General features: G+C 38.1%; 1 pseudogene; it reads right to left on the bottom strand.

Annotated features, from left to right (window-relative positions):
* Positions 1-8,363: 8,363 nt before the first annotated feature.
* Positions 8,364-11,033, bottom strand: LOC102839750 (annotated as a pseudogene).
* Between the last annotated feature and the right edge of the window lie 1,101 nt (positions 11,034-12,134).

Genomic DNA, 12,134 nt, shown 5'->3' with positions numbered 1-12,134 from the left:
ATATATATATACTAGATTTCAAAGTCAGTTTGAACGACAAGGTCAGTGGTTCAAACTCACCAGCCACTCCTTGAACACCCTATGCAGGGTTTCTATGGGTCGGATCCGACTGGATGGCACTTAGCAACAACATCCACATATATGTTGAAAAAGAGAGAGTGAGTCCTGTTGTGGAACTTCAAGAGAATGTACTGGACCACAGGGTCAGTTTGAACACTGCAAGGTAAGCAGTTCATAACCCTATACAGGATCACTATGGGTCAGAAACGACTCAACAAGAATACTGAAAATAGAGAAAGTCCTGGTGTGGCACTGTAGGATAAAAATTGAATTGCTAATCACAAGATCAGCTGTTCAAAACCACCAGCTATATCCTATTCAATATCACTATGCATCAGAATAGACTCAAAGGCACTTAACAACAAAAAAAACAACATACTGAATGTTGACAGACGGCTGCTATGGACTCAATCATTTAATGCACGTGAGGGAAAGATTGTCAACCAAAGCAGCAGTTTCCCATATCTAAAATTATTGTAATATTTAAGCAGCTGTTCATTGCTGAGTTTTCTTTTATTTGTAGTCAAATTCATTGTTTCAGACAAGGTGCCAATGAAAGGGAAGTGACAAATCAACTCAGAAAAGGAAACATTTATAATATTGTAGAAAGCAAATCAAATTGTAAGAAAAAATGCTTTGTTGTGGCGTATAAAGGTATCTTGCACAAGTGAATTATTTTTATGCAGGTGCCACTTCATAATCAGGAATATTGTTATAATTAATAAACACTGTTCACAGTGAAATTGACTAACCCGTGTTGTTGCTAAAAGTACCATGGACTGCCAAAGGAACAAACCATTCTGTGCTGGAAGCAACACAGCCAGAAAGCTCCCTGGAAGCCAGTACTTCATCTCTCATAATTTGGACATATTATCATGAGGGACCAGTTCCTAGAGAAAAATATCATATTTGGTAAAGTGGAGGGTTGGAGAAAAAGAGGAAGACCCCCAACAAGATGAATTGGCACAATGGCAGCAGCAATGGGCTCATATGAGTCGGTTCTGACTCATAGTGACCCTGTATAGGATTTCCATGGAGCGGCTGGTGAATTTGAACTGCCAACATTGAGGCCCATTGCATTATCATATAGTGCCATATCAGAACTCCAGTTAAACCATACTTGACTTTTATTACGTCCCTTAGGTAACACTGGAAGTTTCTCTCCTAATTCCTATAATTTGTATATAATTATAAAATTATATAAAGTCCATTGTGTCTGCTAATTTGCATAAACAATAGGGGTATATCAATTGGAACACAAGGGTAATAGTAAAATACAAAAAAAGTATTATGAGTTTACATTAGTCTGAAAAGAAATAAACTTCAGAATCTATCATATATTTTATAGAAAAATACATTAAAACCAGAATTAAAACTTAGGTTTTTTAGAAATTAATAAAAAGTTCTTCATATTAACACTAGTCGTCAATTAATCAATACAAATAGAAAGAAAACAAAGAACCAGTGAATCTGGGAGATGAGTTGGAAGTTCATAAACTTCCTATAGCTATACATTTTAGCTGCTTCTCTAACGTAATAGTTTATTTCATCAGTATAGGATTATTCTAGCATTTAGTGGGTTTTTAGAAGCGTAATCATGCTCCTGAACACTAGAAGAACATCACTGACATCTTCTACTCCACTTCCAAATGTTTTGCTTCTTCAAGACAGCCAAAATAAAAATATTTAAGGTTTTCATATGTCACAGAACCATTGCCAGTTGCCATCAATTTGACTTATGAAGTCCCCATATGTTGCATAATAGAACTGTGTTCTATAGGGTTTTCAAGGTTGTGACCAGTTCTCTCTTCTGAGATGTCACTGGACAGTTTCAGACCACAAATTTTTTGGTTAGTTATTAAGCTCTTAGATATTTATGTGTGCCACCTAAGGACACCTGTAGTGATATTATTGTTATTGAGTGCCGTGGAGTCAATTCCAACTCAGAGCAACCCTGTATGAAGTTTCCAAGGAGCACTTTGTGGGTTTGAACCACAGACGTGCTGGATTGCAGTCTAGTGCTTATCCACAGCACTAGACCAGAAGTCCATACTGATATTACCTTCTCATTAATTATATGTATGTCTTAAAAATAACAAGAATATTTGTGCAAAAATATGAAAACTTTAAATCGCTTTTTGCACAAGGCAATCCGCTCAGACTACTACAGTCTACTCTTATGAATAAAGTAAACAGAGGTATGTTCACATATTTTATAAAAATTCAAGTGTTGTGATTGCACTACAGGGAGTATTGGGCTTGACTTCTGTTGTCTAATAGGAATAAATTAGAAAGTGACTATTTAATAAGGTGTGGATCTACTTATCCAAAGTTCTGTGTTGTTAAATCTCATTCTGCTCTTGTTTCTTATATTAAAGTCATTACTAAATCTGGGTAAAGTGGAGGGTCAGAGAAGAAGAGGAAGACCCCCAATGAGATGGATTGGTGCAGTGGCAGCAGCAATGGGCTCAAGCATGGCAGCTGTTGGCACAGGACCAGGCAGTGTTTTCTTCTATTGTGTATAATGTCACTGTGAGTCGGTACCAACTCAATGGCATCTAACAGCAATAACAAAGCACTTCAGTGACTCTATTAACCTTTAAAATGCCACCCAAACTTATTTATCTATTTGTTTTACCAAGTATACAAACATTTTGAAAATCCTTAGAAAACAAGAAATAGTTTACGATAAGTGCAGTACATTGGAGAATAGAAAAATTCCAATATTAAGGCATGCACTTAATTTAATATTATATTAATCCTAAATTACTTTTTGATATAGAAGACATGTGGTTCTCACAGAAGCCATTTATCTTTCTAACTCTTTAAAGTGCTTATATCTAGAAGTTCTCCAAAGGAGTAGAGATGACTTTAAAGTGAATATTCAAAGCTGTACCATTGAAATAGAGGGGAGTAAAAAATGATTTCACAACTAATATAGACTTCCATTATTAAGTGTTTGTTTAAGCACCTCATTAAATTACAAACTTCTTGTAAACCAAGAAAAAAGTGAAGATAAAATAGCATGTACACATGTCATTTTCCTGATAAATGTAACTTTCATAAATAGATAACATGTTTCTCTCCTGTCATGTATGCGTAGCCTGGCATGTATGTATCTCTGTTAAGTTTTGCACACACAAAAAAATGAATGAAATACACTGGACTGGGTTTTCAAAAGTGATATTACAGAACCTTAAGAAACATTCAACACCCACATGAAATTAGCAAGGACATCTTATGGAAAAAGACAAGTCATCACTCCTAAGGTATTTGTATCAATATTTGTGAATATTATTTTCATAGTGTTAGGAGAAGAGATAGTAATGGCAGAGAAATTAGAGATTAGTATTTTGCAGCACGCCTATGTCTAGAGTTATTTATAAGATTTGATTTTAAACACCACACACTTATTTTATGATGACAGCATTAAATGTGGCAGCAGGATGTTTGAGCCCACTTTTCATTCCACTTGAACATTGATCTGTGAAAAAGCTGTAGCAGCAATGTTAATCAATGCATAAAGCTAGCACTGCCATCCCATAATTCACTAGGATAGAGACAAGAAGTGGTGGACCCAGCGTTAATATGTGGCTGCACTCATCTGGATTGCAGTCAGTTTAATTTAAGCAGAAGCTGAGTAGATCATTGATCAGGATTGAATGTATCACTGCAATTCATTGTGGTGATTGTAGGGAAAGAGCAGTAGTAGAAATGTGTGGCTGTAACTCATAATGACACAACCTGGATGCTTGCTTTTGAGATGCTATTTTCAGCCATAACAAAATTTCTTTCAGATTTTTAAGTATACTGTTGACTTGCTCAAAAACTAAATTCAGATAAACAAGGCATAATTTTCCATAATATTAAGAAAAGATATACTAGAAATTGCTCAGGAAAATAGGCTTCTTGTTAAACCTTAGTGGGTTATGGGGTTGTAAGTGGGATCCTGAGCCCCACCCAGAAGCTTCTGAGGTGGGACATTCCTACTTGAAAAGACATGCAGATCAACTTGATATGTCTGAATGGATAGAAATTATTTCTTGAAAGAAAGACCAGTAGAGAAAAAAGTGACTGTTCAACTGTTACAATATAAAGCATGCTGTTTGCCTTGGAGCCATCAAGACAATAAAAGTCAGCCCATCAGGGCAAACAGCCTTCTAAGACAGAAACTCACAAGGAACACATGATGAGCAGCAATGAAGACATGAACTGAGTTTGTTCATGTTGCATAGACCCTAATTGACCTTGAGAAGAGAGGGAGAGAGAGAGAGAGAGAAAAGAGGAAGGACTGGTTGTTCTGAAATTTAGGGAGATGTGTGAACTCCTGAGTCCACAGACACTGACCTAGACCCTGGGGGCTAAAGTTAAGAATGAAGAGGCCAGCTGGTCTAAAGTAGGATGAGGCATTCGAGAACTCCCATACTTTCAAATAGTACTCATTTGACCAAGCTTGGATGGTATGCTGACCACAACTTGACCAGTGGAAGATAAAGAAGTTTTATACAGAGAACAAGTGTAAGTTGCTGTAATTTGCTGAACTGGAATTTCCAAACAAAAGGGAATTAGGGATTCTTCATATTAGGGATCAAGCTTGCCTCATCAGTACACTGAGTTGTTATAAATGGGTAACTTAGACAGTGGTTATCAAAAAGTGGGGGCAATAAAGTCACAAAGTGACTGTCTTACATCATGAGTGTGCTCAGTTTCAGAACAAGGGGGTTAAAGTAGAATTCCCACTAAATAGTTTTCTTCTTTTCCAAACGGGTGTGGTAAAAGGGCATGGAGAATGATGGGGATAGGATTTTATGATGCAATTGTGGGTAATTGTTATCAGGACTAGGTACGATTGTCACAACTGTAGATGTAGAAGATATGTAACTAAAATTGGGGACTGGTGGTGGTGGTGGTGGTGGGCCATGGAGTCAGTCTGACTCACAGTGACCCTGTACAGGGTTTCCAAGGCTGTAAATCTTTATGCGAGCAGAAAGCCTCACCTTTCTCCCATGGAACAGCTCGTAGTTTTGAACTGCTGACCCTGGGGTTAGCAGCCCAATTCATAACCACGATGCTACCAGAGTTCCTTAAAAGTGTGGAATAGGTAATCTTTTATTTCAGGAACAGAGAATCCTAGAGCCAAGAGGGAAGAGCCTGAGTGGAATGATGAGCTTAGGATCCTAACAAATAAAGTGGAGACAGCAGAGACAATGTCATAGAGAGATAGAACAGCTGAGAACTCTAGGCCCATGGAACAAGAAAAGCTGTGTGCCTCCAGGTTAGAGTCTGCCTTGTAAAATGTGCCATGTTAGATGCCATCGAGTCGGTACTGACCTATTGTGACCTTATGCACAGTGGAATGAAACACTGCCCAATCCTGGGACAACCTCACTACTGTTGCCATGCTTGAGTCCATTGATGCTGCCACTTGGCCAGTCCATCTCGTTGGGGGGTCTTCCTCTTTTTTTCTGATCCTCTACTTTCCCAAACATGATATCCTTCTCCAGTGACTGGTCCTTCATGACAATATGTCCAAAGTATGAGAGACGAAGTTTGGCCATCTTGTCCTCCAAGGAGTACTCTGGCTGCATTTCTTCTAAAACAGATCTATTAGTTCTTTTGGCAGCCCATTGCACTTTCAATATTCTCCTCCAACACCATAACTCAAAAACATCAATTCTTCTATGGTCTTCCTTATTCACTGCCCAGCTTTCACATGCATATGAGGTTATTGACAATATCATGTGTTGGGTCGGTGCACCTTAGTTCTCAAGCTGACATCTTTGCTCTTCAACACTTTAAAATAGTCTTGTGCAGCAGATTTGCCTAATGCAATATGGCATTTGATTTCTTGACTGCTGCTTCCATAAGTGTTGATTCAAGAAGAATGAAGTCCTTGACAACTTCAATCTTTTCTCTGTTGATAAGAATGCTGTTTACTGGTCTAGTGGTGAGGATTTTTGTTTTCTTTACATTGAGATGTAATCCATACCGAAGGTTGTGCTCTTTGATCTTCATCAGTAAATGTTTTAGCAAGCAAGGTTGTATCATCTGCATATCGCAGGTTATTAATGAGTCTTCCTCCAATCCTGATGCCACATTTTACTTCATAGAACCCAGCTTCCCAGATGATTTGCTCAGCATACAGTTTAATAAGTGTGGTGAAAGAATACAACCTTGTCGCACACCTTTTTTTAATTTTAAACCATTCAGTGTTCCCATGTTCTGTTTGAACAACTGCTTCTTGGTCCAGGTACAGATTCCTCATGAGCACAATTAAGTGTTCCAGAATACTCATACTTCACAATGTTGTCCATAGCTTGTCATGATCCACACAATCGAAAGGCTTTGTGTAGTCAATAAAGCACAGGCAAACATCTTTCTGATATTCTCTGCTTTCAGCCAAGGTCCATCAGACATCAGAAATGATATCCCTCATTCCATGGCCTCTTCTAAATCCAGCTTGAACCTCTGGAAGTTCTCTGTCAATGTATGATTGTAGCCATTTTTGTATTTCCTTTAGTAAAACTTTACTCACATGGGATAGCAAAGAGATTGTCTGATGATTTCCACATTACATTGGGTCATCTCTCTTTGGAATGGGCACAAATATGGATCTCTTCCAATCAGTTGGCCAGATAGTTGTCTTCCAAATTTCTTGGCATAGATGAGTGATTGCCTCCTGTGCCACATCACTTTCTTGAAAGATTTCAATTTTGATTCTATCAGTTCCTGGTGCCTTGTTCTTCGCCTATTCCTTCAATGCACCTTGGGCTTTCTCCTTCAGTATTACTGGCTCTTGATCATATGCTACCTCTTGAAACAGTTGAACATTAACCATTTCCTTTTGGTACAGTGACTCTGTATTTCTTCCAACTTCTCTTGATGCTTTCTACATCATTCAATAATTTGCTGAGAATCTTTCAATAACAAAAGTCGAGGCTTTGATTTGCAGACATTTAAATGACTATATATTTTCTGTGTTGTATGTGAACATCAAAATAAAAGGGGTGGGATTAGAGATAAGAACTGTTAACTGATGGTACATGGAGGATATTAAAATCATTGCAATGAAACAAAATATGATTTGTTGAATGTAAAACTGATTATTTGCCCTATAAACTTTAACTCAAATCACAATAAAAGCTAAAAAAAAGTCTATTCATTTATGTCAAAATAAAAAACACATGTAAGTGAAATACATTACGATGATCACTGAACATCCCCCTGTCTCTAAAATCATTATGTTCTTTCATTCCAGAATAAAATAACTCTGCCTCATAGACCGCTTGATATTTTTTTCTAGCTTCTGGGAGAATTTAAAGGTCTTGACCAAGGTGTGCCCTGATATTTACTATTAGAGTCCTGAACCCCGGTAGATAATTCCCTTTTCTACCATCACACTGAGCCACTTCTCTCAGTTAAAGTGGAAGTGATTCAAAGTAATTCACCATGATTTTTCTCCTAGCTTTATGTGCTTAAAAATATAATTAGAAATATAATAACTTTATTATATTGTAAGACAATTCAGTGTTTCTAAGTACCCCTCAAAGGCATTACTTTTCAATCATCTTGGTGCCAAAATAAATAAGGATGTAATTAAGTAACAGACTTTGTTAACTATAACTTAATCCATGTTCTCTTCTTTTTCATATTCTAATTTACACATTCATAAAAAATCTTATCACAATTGTCTTGTGCAAGTACATTTTAAATGATTAAACAGTCAACTTCCAATCCATTTTGTCATTTTTTTCTGATTATTTATCCATTTTCCTTCCTGATTTATTAATAACCTTCTTTATACCTTACTAGACCTGCTCTCCACTTATACTCGCTAGGGATAATTATAAAACATTTCTTACATTTTCCCCTATGTACAGCTTCACTACTGTTTAGACATTTCTATCTATCTATCTATCTATCTATCTATCTATCTATCTATCTATCTATCTATCTATCTATCTAATGAACTCTGGTAGTATAGTGGTTAAGAATCGGGCTGCGAACCACAAGGTCAGCCGTTTAAAACTAACAGCTTTTCCACAGGAGAAAGATGAGGCTCTCGGCTCCCATTAAAAGATTACAGCCTTGGAAACCTTGTATAGGGTCGCTGTGAGTACGAACTGACTCCACGGCACATAACAAAGACAACTATATAGATATAGATATAGATATAGAGATAGAGATAGAGATAGAGATAGAGATAGAGATAGATAGATAGATAGATAGATAGATAGATAGATAGATAGATAGATTTGATAGTTTCATTTAAAGCTTCAAGCTGTTGTTTACAGGATGCTTGCTCACTCGTTCTCTCGCTCAGCTTCTGCATTTTTCATTTTATTCTCCAGTATTTCATACTGTTCTTCTGCTTTCTTTTGAATTTCCTTGGAGTTTTTTAAAGTACTCTCACTTTCCTCAATGATTTTCTTAAGGGCATATATTTCTTCTTGTTGCTTATGATAAGAGTTTTGCTGGAGCTTGGTTTGTAAAAAATCTGCCTCCTCAGTTTTCATCTCCCACTGCTATTTTAGTTGGAGATACTTTTCAGCAACAGTTTTAAGACCTGCTAATTCCTCTTCAGTGTTTCGTTCTGCTGTGCATAAGGTCGCTATGAGTTGGTGCCGACTCGATGTCACCTAACAACAATTCCTCTTCTAGGGCATGTAACTCATTCTCCTTGATTTTCAGTTCATTTTGAACATCTTTTAGTTTCTGAGATTTGGTTAAAATAGAAGCTGCCTGGCATCGAGCACCTTCACTCAATGTCCCATGAGGATCAAATACATCACTTCCAAGTGTCACTGTTTCAGTCATTATCCTTTTATCAAAGGCCACTTTTTTTAGCATTATCCATATTGTCATAAACTAATGTTGTTCCGAAAACAAACTCCATGGCTTTCTGAAGTTCTGGTTTATATACAACCAGAGAAAGAGCCACATGAACATTGTTAGGGCCAACAAGATTCTGAGAAACCCTCAGGGTTTCTGGAGCAATACATCTGGCTGAAATTTTATAGGGTGAAATTATAGTATATCGATGCTTCAATTCCCCCTTTTCTAGTAGCTTTTTGCCAGGAACACCAGTGTCTACTACAACATTGTAGTCTTTCCCCAGCCACCAATTCTAGAGCTGTGGTTGCAGAAGTATCTTTGACAATAATTAGAGAAGCTACAAATCCTTTCACACACTATCTATTCCTGTTTTTCCCTGGATCCTTGTATCCAAATCAAAGGTTAGGAAATCTGGCAAGCAGAGTTTCTTTCAATTTACTGATATCACAAGACAGCTGCCTATTATGCTTTTCCAAAAGGCTGTCTTCCCTGTTTACTTTATAATTCAGCTTTTGCATTTCAGCTTCAAGTTTTTCTTTAAGTTTCTTCACAGCCTCTAATGCTTCTTGATCTTTCCTGTAACCACTATGTATCTTTTTAACATCAGCGTGTTTGGCCTTTAATTCTTGTTGGGCATGTTTCAACTTCATTTGTGCCTGTTTGGCTTCTGTCTGGGCTTTACTGATGTCAGTTTTACAGGCCATCATTTGACCAGCAAGGGTGGCTTCAGCTCCATCTTTATTATTAGACAGGTCAGCAGAGACGGCAGTGAAGTGTTGCTGGGCAGCAGCCAAGCATTCAGCTTCCTTATTGCTTGCTTCTTGAAGGGCAGTCAATGCATCTGTTATCTTTTTAACCTCTTTTTCCTTTGCAGACAAAGTTGTAGAGTCCTCCACCATACTTTTCCCCAGCTCTTTGTGTTTGTTTATTTCATTTCCCAGATTTCTCTTGAGATCAAAGGCATTTTGGGATTTAGTATTAACACGTTGAGCCTCTGGGAGAGGATCTTCTACAGAACGGCGTATACCTCTAATTTCCTTATCTTTTCTCTTTTCTAACGCCTCTATTTCATGACTAAGTGCTTTTATTTATTTATTTTTTTAGTGTTCTCCAACAATTCTTCTTGAAGTTTTAAAACTTTATCCTGCATTTCTTTTAATTCCTCAGCTGAGCCTTCTTTAGTATCTTCAGCCAGCAAAAACTGATAAGCAATATATGTTGTTGTTGTTAAGTGCCGTCGAGTCGGTTCCGACCCATAGCGACCCTGTACAGGGTTTCCGAGGCTGTAAATCTTTATGGGAGCAGAACGCCTCATCTTTCTCCCGCGGAGCATCTGGTAGTTTCGAACTGCTGGCCTTAAGGTTCGCAGCCCGATTCGTAACCACTACGCTACCAGAGCTCCTTAAGCAATATATAAACGACTCAAATGTTCTATTTTTCTCATTACTTTTTTGGCATTCCAATGAGGAAGATCTTTCCTCTTTTAATTTTCGAATGGTTGGAGTAATCTTTTCTTCAAGTATCGTCTTGATTTCTTTCATCTTAGCTTCCTTTTTTTCTATAGTTTTCTGGGTGGCTATTTCTTTGTATTCATACATCCTGGTTCTTCTTATATCATGGATACCATCCAGCTACTTCTTATATCATAGCTAAAAATCTCTGGAGGCTTCATATTCTATATTTTTGTCATTCTACCCTGCATGACGAGAAAGTGAGGTTTGTTAACATTAAGGCCAACAGAACAGAAGAGACCTTGCACTTTGGGAATTGTTTTCATTTACTCCATTGATTAAATATTGATTTCGGCCACCAATAACCACCTGCCTTGTTATTGTAATTTCATCATGAACTTCAAATCCTAAAGGACTCTACTTTTGTCAGAATTATCAAAGCTGACTGACACCGAGGCTTTGGTAATACCAGCTTGCCCATTCTTGTAAACTAAATCTTGTAAGTTAGAAGCCCGAACCTGAGACAAGTTGGAGATGCCTAGCAAAAAACAGCTAAGAGTCCAATATGTTGGATTTTCCACGACCATTTAAACCAGTGATAGCATTGAAGAGGGAATCAAAGCCATTGACTTCAGTCCTCTGGGCATAGGATTTGAATCCCTCCAGAATGATTGACTTTATATTCATTTTCGCTAATACCTTGGATTGGCAAACCTCTGCTAGGATCAAATTGGCACAAACCAGTTCTGCACAACTCCACAGTCTATTTCCTCTGTTGCCACCTAGAAGTTTCCTGATTTCTTGGTTCCATCTTTTCCATACAATGGGGCCATCAAAGCGATTGGGAGATGGGAAAGAGAGTTCTGGCAATGAGGGCTCCAGGTAAGCTGTGCCACGCAGGGACTCAAGGAACAGGAGGTATATATTGATAGGTGCCTCAGGCACACCTCCGGAGACTCAGTCTTCAGATTCAGGACCTCAAGCTTCATCAGCTCCGCTCCGCCTCAGGCCCTGCCTCTCCGCGGGTGAGGCCCTGGAAGCTCCACTTCAAGGAGAGGCTAGCGGAGAATGGCTGGTACTGGCTGCCTCAATGTCAGCTCGCAGAACTGGGGAGGCCGGGAAGTGTGTAGATTTGCTCCCGAGTGTCTTCACTCTATCGCGGAAGCCTCAGAATCTCCCCAGGTTAGGTCCAGATGACTCAAAAGCTGGAGAATACACTGTGTTGGGATGTGGAAGCCCTCTGAGGTCTTCTGGACGCCTCTCAATATATATTTTTTAAATCAAATCCTAAATGAAGAAATTTTATTTAAAGCTTTTCATCAATAGATTCACACTTGAGAAGCTATTATTTAGAACTTTTCATCAATAGATTCACACTTGAGAAGCTAAAGGTTATGTCCATATTCAATTAGTGCCATCTATATTTGAAATTCTTTGAGTCCTGGTTTGGCGCTGTGGGGCTAACTGCAGAGTCGTTTGAACTACAAGGTTGGTGGTTCGAGCTCACCAACTGGTCCTTGGAAACCCTATACAAGGTCGCTATAAGTCGGAATCGACTGAACGACACTTAATAACATATTTGAAATTCTTAGTCTCTCTCTCTAGTTTTATTCTCCATTCCTCTCCAACTAAAATTCACCTTTTTATCCACTCTTATTTACTTGAGTTATTGTATTGTTCTGTTTTAGTCATCCTTGAAAGTTATGCATTCTGGTGAAAAAGCCATCTAACCTCATTAAACTTTTATTCATTCTCAAAGGCTCCCCCTGTGAGAATTCCTTTGAATTA

The sequence above is a fragment of the Chrysochloris asiatica genome, unplaced genomic scaffold (assembly GCF_000296735.1).
Source record: "Chrysochloris asiatica unplaced genomic scaffold, ChrAsi1.0 scaffold00005, whole genome shotgun sequence".
Taxonomy (NCBI): Eukaryota; Metazoa; Chordata; class Mammalia; order Afrosoricida; family Chrysochloridae; genus Chrysochloris; species Chrysochloris asiatica.
Note: the sequence above shows the minus strand (reverse complement) of the source record. Positions and strands in the feature narration are given on the sequence as shown.